General features: G+C 34.2%; 1 non-coding gene across 1 annotated transcript; it reads right to left on the bottom strand.

The window, feature by feature from the left end:
• Window positions 1–8,657: 8,657 nt before the first annotated feature.
• Window positions 8,658–8,764, bottom strand: LOC133828194 (small nucleolar RNA R71). The gene has a single exon (XR_009890829.1). It is a non-coding gene; the product is annotated as a small nucleolar RNA R71 (small nucleolar RNA).
• Between the last annotated feature and the right edge of the window lie 1,540 nt (window positions 8,765–10,304).

A 10,304-nucleotide genomic window follows, 5' to 3' on the forward strand; every position in this document is an offset into this window, starting at 1 on the left:
CGGGCATTAGTCAAAACAACTTAACAGATAATGTATTAGTTTGTAGAAAAAACTATTCAAACAGATTAATTGCCTGATTAATAATTGAATAGAGCAAAATACTAATTGACATCAAATAAATTCAGCCCATTAAAACAAATAAATTAATAGATTAGATTAATAGATTAAAACAAATAACCAAAACTGCCTAAGCCTATCCTAACATATATATATAGATATATTATATATACATATATATACTAAATGTAAATATGTATTATGTACTGTGCTTACCGGACCGAGGTGAGGCGAGGCGTGTTGCGCCGCTGGTGGTGGTCGGTGGTGCCGCCGCGTGAGAGCTGAGGGAGGCGAGGCGAGGGAGGCTCCGGTCTCGTCTCGAAGGGTTGGGTGGGTCGGCGGCAGGCAAGGCAGTGGCTGGCCTTCTCTCCTCCTTGCTGTTGCTGCCGTGCAAATCGTGAACCAAGAGGGAGGCTCAGCTCAGGCTGCCGTGGGAGTGGCCCATGCTTGATGTTGATGATGATGGTGCTGCTCTGCTGAAGCTTGAACCAAAGGAGGACGACGAGGGAGGCTGGGGGGCTGGGTTGCCGCTTGACTGAAACGAAGGAGAAGATGAAGAACAAAAAAAAAAGGGGGTCGGGTAAATTTTTTAGGGTTAAATTCAATTGTTATTCAGTTCAGATTTTGATTATATTTATTTTGATTTTATTTTTTATTTTTTAAAAAAATTCAGTCGGGTTTCGGGTTACACCCGAACCCGACAGTACATATATTGCAAACCCAAATCCGACCCGATTTTTTCGGGTTTGGGTCGGGTTAAACCCGATTTTGTCGGTTTTTTCGAAAAAACGGATTCTCCGGGTTCGGGTCGGGCGGGTTTTGCGGGTTAAATGTGCACCCCTAATCTTATCTACTTTGCTAATGTTCTGGAAAGAACATAACACTGTAATGTGTAAGTAGATCATATCGTAGATTGGCAAGTCAGTGCAAATCATGTGCACTGACTAATCTTAGGACTAACTTATTTTGAACATATAATCATCTTTATATTCCACTGTGATTACGTCACTATAAATAAGATTAGCTATATGCTCAGGATTTAATAGAAGTTTATATTAAACAAATAATCAAGAAAATAAAACATGTGAGCAAAGTGATTGACCAAGTCAAAAAATAATTTCTATTCTTTTATTAATAATAAATGAGATTACAAAGAATTTGGGTTTTAATTAGGGCATAAAACCCCAACACTTGAAAGTTAAGGGGAAATGGCCAAACAATTCCTTCGATGAATTGTTGAAGTTTCTAAAGTTTGCATTTCCGAAAGATCGAAGTCGTTCGTGGCGGCCCGTCATGATAGAGTAAGTAACAAAAAAAAAAAAAAAATTCTTTATTAATAAATTATTTATCTAATAAGTTGTTTCTTTGTGTACTGGCGAACCCGAAATCTGGGAATGTACCAGGTTACATTGAAAGCTGGAAGAAATTCCACACTCACAAGGATAAAGAAGAATTCGTCAATGAGCAAGCAAAAACAGACTATGTAAGACTTATCTTATTGTTTGACCTTAAAATCACTATGATTTGGTTGTATTACTGATATTTTTCTGTAAAAATAGGAAATGATGTACAAAGATTTTGAAGTGCAGAGCTAGCATGTCCCGTTTTCTATTTTTGATGAAGGAAGTTCAGTTGACGAAAGGATGATCATGAAAAAAGTGTTGGGTGAACGTCCCGAGCATGAACGAGGAGTTGGTCACACATTAAAGGGGAAAAAGGCCTCTAGTAGTCAGTCTCAGACTCGGGCACAGTCGTCGTCATACACCCAGCCCGCTCAATCCAATGATAATAATAACAAGATGGGACAGGCGATGGCTAACTTGCTGAGACAATACAAAGCAGACATTGAGTTCCTGTCTCAGCGCCTTCCTCCTAAATCCCATCCACCACCTCAAACAATGAGATCGGATGAAGAAACTCAATGGTCGGAGATGTATGCGGCTGCACCTTCACAAGCTCCACCACCGCCTCCACATATGTTCGGAGATGACACGCCTACACATGTTATCCCGCCAAGCCCGCCTCAATCTACATTTAGAAATGGCACATCTTCGTCAGCACCTCCGCCACGATCTCCACTGCCCCCAGTCATTCAGTTTCCAAATGAATTAGACGATGATGATGCGACTAACTTAGGATAGATTATATAGTTATATAAATAGTAGTATTTATTTGTTTTAATACTATTAAGACAATTATTAATATTAGATTGTATGGATTATTTTCTTATCAATTAATGGAGACTACAATTCTGATTATAAATTTTATTATATATTAAATTATAATTTTTTATTTCTATATTAAATTATGAACGAATTATTCGCCGCAAATAAGAGTCAGACAAGACAAATCACCCATTATTTGTGGCGAATCATAGGACTATTTGCGGCGAATAATTTAAAGTATCGCCACAAATAAGGGTCAATTACGACCAAATCCAGAATTATTTGCGGCGGATTTTAATTATCTGCAGCGAACAGACCGCCACAAATAATGAGGTTATTTGCGGCGGGAATTTTATTTGTCGCAAGTAATGGTATTTGCGATGACCTTTTTGCGGTGACTTATTTGCAGAGAAACTTTGCCGCAACTGATATTTGTAGCGAATTTTGGGGGTATTTGCGGCGAACTTGATTACCGCAAAATCCTCAATTTCTTGTAGTGTAGAGACCTAGGCGAGTGTCTTTAGTAGTATATTTTTTTTTACTGGGCTTTAATGGGAAGTTAAACTAGCAATGATTGGGTTATTTTTTTCTAGGCAGAACTATGAATAATGTAGTGCAATCAAACTCATCTCTTTCCCTCTCTCCCAGTTTATCCTACGTCGACGCCCCATACATCTCTTTCCTCTCTCTCAAACTCATTTCACTTTCCCTATCTCATTTTTACCTCATGCACCTCTTTAAGGGTAAGTTTGTCGTAAAATGAAAGTATTATTACTTAATGGTGTTTAGTTTTTTTATGTAATTTTTTATATGTTTTTTCTTTAATTTTGTTAATATCTGTAATTATAAAGTCGGGCAAAAAGTTAAAAACTGATTACAATAATCGAACTAATCTAAGACCATCTCTAATGCAAGATGTAAAATTTGTGCCAAATTTGGCACAAAAAAAGAGTCAATGCTATATTCGGTTCAATATTTGTAATTATGCTCAAATGCACAAGATGAAAATTAACTAAAAAAAGTCAACAATTTATTTAATATTTATTAATAATATACAAAAAGTAATCTTTTTTTCATTTTTTATTATAAAAAAGTAGTCATTAATTGTAAATTAATAAATTAGTGGCAATATGGTAAATAAAAAAGTAGGGATGATAATTTTACCCAGAAACTCGTTTACCCATGGGTACCCCGATGGGGTTTTATGCCCTAATTAAAACCCAATTTCTTTGTAATCTCATTTATTATCAATAAAAGAATAGAAATCATTTTTGACTTGGTCAATCACTTTGCTCACATGTTTTATTTTCATGATTATTTGTTTAATATAAACTTCTATTAAATCTCGAGTATATAGCTAATCGTATTTATAGTGACATAATCACAATGGAATACAAATATGATTATATATGTTCAAAATAAGTTAGTCATAAGATTAGTCAGTGGACATGATTTACACTGACTTGCCAATCTATAATATGATCTACTTACACATTGCAGTGTTATGTTCTTTCTGGAACATTAGCAAAGTAGATAAGATCAGATGTATTTGCAACATCGGACTGGACTGATATTGACAGTTGATAGGATAAGTAAACATACCATTATTATCTATCTAGTCATATCATATAGTTGACCATAGGTCAATTCAATCTCAATTCTGAGTGGTTAGTATTCTAACTAGTTGTATTATTTGAGTTCTTTGACTTGTTCGTTACCAGCTTACCCTACGGACTAGCCCATACTTACATATTGGGAACTCAGTAGTATAATTGAGTGAGAGTGTTAATCATTGATGTGAATATCTATGGATTCTGATGAAGAAGTGAAATTATGGTTTCCTTTTAGTTTGGTTCAAGGTGTTAAATGATAGAGATCTCATTTCAGTAATTAATATTAGTTTACTGAAATATCATTTACAAGGAACTAAGTGTTTTAAGGATAAAATACAATGAGGGGTAAAACGGTATTTTAGTCCCATCTCATTGTAGACCGTCTATAGAGGATTGAGTGACAATTATGGTTGTAACAATGGATAATTAATAACGTATCTATATTGCTTATGGAGCGTTCTATGAATTCAAGAGTGCAATTCTGAGTCTTTAGTGGAGTCACGAGGAATTCATAAGTTAGTAAATTTATTTGTTAGATTTATGATAACTTATTGGAGCCTGGTTCCATAGGCCCATGGTCTCCACTGTACTTTGGATAAAATCATCTAGATAGTCTCAATTAATTGATTTAATTATCAATTAGAATTATCAAAGTTGACCAAGTCAATTTTGGATAGTTTCACAGAGTTATGTAATTTAGAGAAGAAAAGAGAAATTAGGGCAACTTTATTAATTAAGATAAATTTCTATCTAAATTAATAAATAAGTTTAAATCAAGGTTCAAATTATAAATAATTAATTTGATAAAGGATTTAAATAATTATTTAATTAATTAAATCAATAGAAAATAGTATATACCTTGATTTTAAGTCCAATGAGCTTATAATCAAATGGGAAATTTCACGGGCCTAAAGCCCATGATAATTTTGACCTAGGGTTGATTATTGACTATTATTTTATTGATTTTTTAATTAAATAAATGACCAACATGAGTCTATAAAAGGAATGTTAAGAGAGAGTTGAAATCAGATGACAAACACTGGTTTTCTGATAGGTTTTAGATTCTCTCTAAACATATGTCATTTTCTAAGCCTTATTGTTCTTTTCTATTCTTCTCTCTGTATCTATCTCATGTGTTGAGAATTGCCCACCCTAGTCTAGGTGATTCTAAAGATACTTTGGAAGGCTGTGAAGAAAATTGAAAATTGATTCGGTTTCTTGGTAATACTCTGCGATAGAAAGGATACAAGGGTTAGAGAAACTGAAGGAATGACTCATTCATTCCGATGCTTATAATGTAAGTATTTTTATCATTATTCCTCTTTGAATTCAATTTTAGAAATATGTTCTAGGTTATCTCATATTACTTTGTTTAATATTAGATATACATGAAAATAAATAAAGATCCTACATGTTTCCCAACAACTGGCCTTGGAGCCTTTGGTAATCTTTATTTTTTGCATGAACATGTTAAAAATTGAATTATTTGATGTGATGAGTAATTGGATGGATTTCATGAGTTTATAAAGCATATTGAATTTTATGTGATTATTAGCAATTTTAGGTTATGTTGTTGAGTTTTCTATGCCATTTGTTTTTGTATATGCTTTATTTTGTGTAAAACATGTTAAAAATTACATAGAAAATTGTGTTTGGTTTGAAAAATGGCACAAAAAAATTTCTGCAAATTTTTTGGCCTGGCTGCCATTGCGTGCGCGCACACACCAGCGTGCGCTCTTGCGCGCGTCACCTAGTGTTCACTGCGCGCGTCCTTCGGCAACCAGTGCAAACCCGTGTGCACGCACCTGCGTGCACACCAGGCATCATCGAATTTTTTTTTAAATTAAAGAAATTAAAATGTGAAAATTGATTATTTGTAATCAAAGCCAACAATATCAGATTTGTTTTATAATTTAAAAATGTTTTTTTTAAATAAGATATTTTTGTTAGTTGAGATTTAAATAAATAAATATTTTTACAAAGATTCAAATTCAAATTTAAAAATAGACTAACAACTTAATTTTAAATATTTTAATATATTAAAATATTAGAATTAAGATATCAGATATTTAATATATTTTCTTTTAAATACTTGTTATTTTTATTAAATCTTTATTTAAAAATATAAATATATGTTTATTCTATAGTTTTTAATATATAAATTATTTCAAATTTGAAATTTGTTGGTTAGATATTTTCATGGATATTTGAATTTATTTAACTGTTTTTAGATATTTTAGGGTTGTTATAACTATTAATATTTTATTTTTTTTAATGGTAAAAATATTAGCTTAAAGTTGTAACAACACAAGATATTTTTTGAAAAACAGTTAAGATATTGATTTTAAAGTTTAAAATTGGATACACTTTGAAAAATATAAATTTTTTTTCAACCAATTAATAAAATATATTTTTTAATAAATGGGATTTAAATTAACTTTGGTTAATTGTTGATAAATCATATTTAAATTAAATTGATATTTTTTTAAATTAACCTAAACCAAGTTGATTGTTGATAAATGAAATTTAAATTAACTTTTGTTAATTGTTGATAAATTTAATTCAAATTGACTTATTTTTGTAAAAAATTAATTAATTCGAATTTTTTTGATAAATTCTAGATAATTAATTGTTGTATTTTTGTAAATGAAATAAATTGTGGTATTTTTGCATAAATTCATAGAATTGCTCATACAGTAACATGATTAATTAATTCATAGCATTTTTAATAGTTTTAACTAAGTTTTGTGATTCTATAACATATTTTCTACGTGCGTTTTATGATGATAAATCTGACATTTTGATGGCAAGTGTAGTTAAAATAAAGTTTTAGGAGTATTCAAAGCTTTCGGGATTGAAATGTGGAAGCGGTGGCAGCGTGGAAGCTATCTAAGGTGAAGAATTGAAGAATTTGGAGGTAGGCCGCGGCTCATAAAACTCAGGCCGCGGCCCTTTTAGTGGAAATTGCACTTTCAAAATTTTTCTTCTAGACACGCCCTGCGCATAAAAATCAGGCCGCTGCGCGAAAATTTCAGGCCGCTGCTTGAGGGACAGATTTAGGCACAGTTTTTGTTCTAGGCCGCGGCTCGCATTTTTCAGGCCGCGGCTTGCGACGTCGTTTTCAGATTTTTTATTACTTTTTAATTAGAATTTAATTGAGACTATAAAGGATGATTAGGGTTAATTTGAGAGGGATCTTTATGACGGTTTTAAGAGAGAAAAAGACTGAGAAAGGGCTGAAGAGAAGGCTACAAGACTACATTACTTTTGTTCATCAATCAAGTTTCTTTTCTTCCCTTAATCTCTTTAATTTTAATTATAATTATGTTTGTGATTCCTATTATGGAGTAGGTCCTTTTTAGGTTAAGGGTTAATTCAAAACCCAAGACATGAATTCTTGATTATTGATAATGAATATTGTTCTTTAATTTCTCTCAATATTAGATTGTTTCTATTTTTCCAATTGAATGTTATGAATCTTGTAATTTCTTGTTAGGTGGCCAACTAATTAAGGTTTTACATTGTTTCAATTGTCATCTTAGAATTACTACTCACCTAATAGTTTAGGATTCTAAGTGTATGTGATAAATTACAATTGATAGTTATGTCAAAAGAATTGTTGATTGTGATGAAAAATAGAACCTAGGTTAAATGAATTATATGCTTCATTAATTTATTGCCTAGATTAACTTGTTTCCATAGGACTTAATACTTTATCTAAGTTAAATAGATTGTATGCTTCATAGATTTATTGCTTAGATAAAAGAGTTAATTATTGAGCGCTTCGCCTTGATTACTTATAATAGGGAGACTGGGATAATTGACTGCTTCAGCGTTACCTGCGGGGTTAATAGTTTAATTGAGAAATTGGAATAATATTTATTATTAATGATTAGGAATGATTGTTGAGGGTGGAGATTAACCTTTAACTGTTTCTTAATATCGTATTATCCATCTTTAATTGCTTCTAGTTTATGTTATTTAATTTTGAGTAAAAAATCAAAATCCCCTTTTAAGTTTTAGTGTTAATTCTTGAATAATAAAGTGAACGATAGTCCTCGTGGGTTCGACCTGTGCTTGCTATTATACTGAAATAATTGGAAGTATTAAAAGAAAAATCATTGTTAAATTTGTGTGGTACACGACAGCTATCAAATTTTTGGCGCCGTTGCCGGGGACTATTGTTATTCTCTTTGTTATTCAAATTTATTTATTTGTGACTAATTAGTTCTTACTGTGGAATTATCAAGTGTATATGTTTGGTGAAGACGATACTCAAGAAAGGTTATCTCGGCTTAAACAATATCTTGAATCATCGTCAGCTTCTCGGTCTTCATGAATTATTACCGATAATCCACGCTTTCAATGTCTTGCTCCGCAAGAAAATCCTGTTAAAGTGCCATTACCGTCTGACAACGAATCTGATTCTGACGATTCAGTTCGATCCTATAGAACAATGGCTCAGCAAAGGACATTGAAAGAGTTGGCAGCGCCAAATCTTGACCAAAAACCACTATGCATCCAATATCCACCGTTGGATGTAAACTTTGAGCTGAAGTCGGGCCTCATCCACTTATTGCCTTCTTTCCATGGGCTGCCTGGTGAGGATCCGAATAAACATTTGAAGGAGTTTCATATTGTCTGTTCTAGTATGAAACCCGCTGCAGTGACTGAGGAACAAATTAAGCTGCGAGCTTTTCCTTTCTCCCTAAAGGATGCAGCTAAAGAGTGGTTGTACTATCTTCCACCTGGTACTGTTGAAACTTGGAATGGTATGAAGACTATGTTCCTAGAATGATACTTTCCGGCATCTAAAGTTGGAAGCATCAGGAAAGAGATCTGTGGTATAAGGCAGTATACATGAGAGTCTTTGTATGAGTATTGGGAGAGATTTAAGAGGTTGTGTGCTAGCTGCCCTCATCATCAGATAAGTGAACAACTCTTCATTAAGTACTTTTATGAAGGATTACAATCACTGGATAGGAGTATGATTGATGCAGCCAGTGCGGGTGCACTAGTTGATAAGACTCCTGCTGCAGCCAAGAGCTTGATTTCTAATATGGCTGCTAACTCACAACAGTTTGGCATTCGTCAAGATCCTGTTCCACCACCCAAATCAGCTAATGAAGTGAGCACCTCTAATGCTAATCAGCTGGGTCAACAATTGGCTCAATTAACAGTAGTGGTACAACAACTCGCTTTGGGCCAACAAGTACGGCCATGTGGAATCTGTCAAGTTGTGGGGCATCCTACTGATACGTGCTCTACTCTAGTGGAGGGAGAAACTGAGGGTGTTAATGCTGTAGGAAATTTCCCTGGTCAATTACGTCAGATGTATTGTGAACCATTTTCACAAACTTATAATCCTGGCTGGCATGATCATCCAAACCTTCGATATGGGAATCAACAACAAATAGCTCCACAACCAACAGCAGCAAGACCACCCGGTTTCACTATACAACAGAGGTCTCAAAATAATTATGTACCTAGACCATCACAACCACCGCAGGCTGCTCCACCACCAAGTGCCAAACCTTCTACTGAGGATTTAATCAATGCACTTGCTACAAATACTCTTCAATTTCAGCAAACCACCCAAGCTTCCATCAAAAGTTTGGAGAATCAGGTGGGACAATTAGCAGCATCATATAACCGGTTGGAGGCTCATCTGTCAAATAAATTGCCTTCACAACCTGAGATGAATCCCAAGGAGAATGCTAGTGCAGTAACTTTGCAAAGTGGGACGCAATATGATCCACCTAGTCCTCCAATGCCCAGTAAATTGTCATCCAAGCCACAAGTTGATTGCTCAGTTAATGAAGATGTTCCTCCAAAGCCAACCACCCCTACACAACTAAGCCCTAAGCCTACTTTTGTCATTCCACCTCCATTCCCAAGCAGACTAAAAAAGACTAAAAAGGAAGAGGTTGACAAGGAGATTCTTGATACATTCCGAAAGGTAGAAGTGAATATTCCTCTTCTTGACACTATTAAACAAGTGCCGCGTTATGCCAAGTTTTTGAAAGAGTTGTGCACTAATAAGCGTAAGTTGAGGGGTAATGAAAAAGTTAGTGTGGGGGAGAATGTTTCCGCAGTTCCTCAAAAGAAGCTTCCACCAAAGTGTAAGGATCTTGGTACTTTTACTATCCCTTGCACTATTGGTAATAAAAGAATTGAGCGGTGTATGTTGGATTTGGGAGCCTCTATCAATGTCATGCCATTCTCCATTTATGCTTCATTGAATCTCGGTCCACTTGAAGAAACAAGGGTGATTATTCAACTTGCTGATAGGTCGAATGCTTATCCCAGGGGTGCAATAGAAGATGTTTTAGTTCAAGTAAATGAATTGGTGTTTCCGGCTGATTTTTATGTTCTTGATATGGAAGATGAATCTATTCCATGCTCCACTCCAATTTTGTTGGGGAGACCATTCATGAAGACTGCAAGAACTAAGATTGATGTGCATGAC

This window comes from Humulus lupulus, chromosome 3 (genome assembly GCF_963169125.1).
Source record: "Humulus lupulus chromosome 3, drHumLupu1.1, whole genome shotgun sequence".
In the NCBI taxonomy this organism is placed as follows: domain Eukaryota; kingdom Viridiplantae; phylum Streptophyta; class Magnoliopsida; order Rosales; family Cannabaceae; genus Humulus; species Humulus lupulus.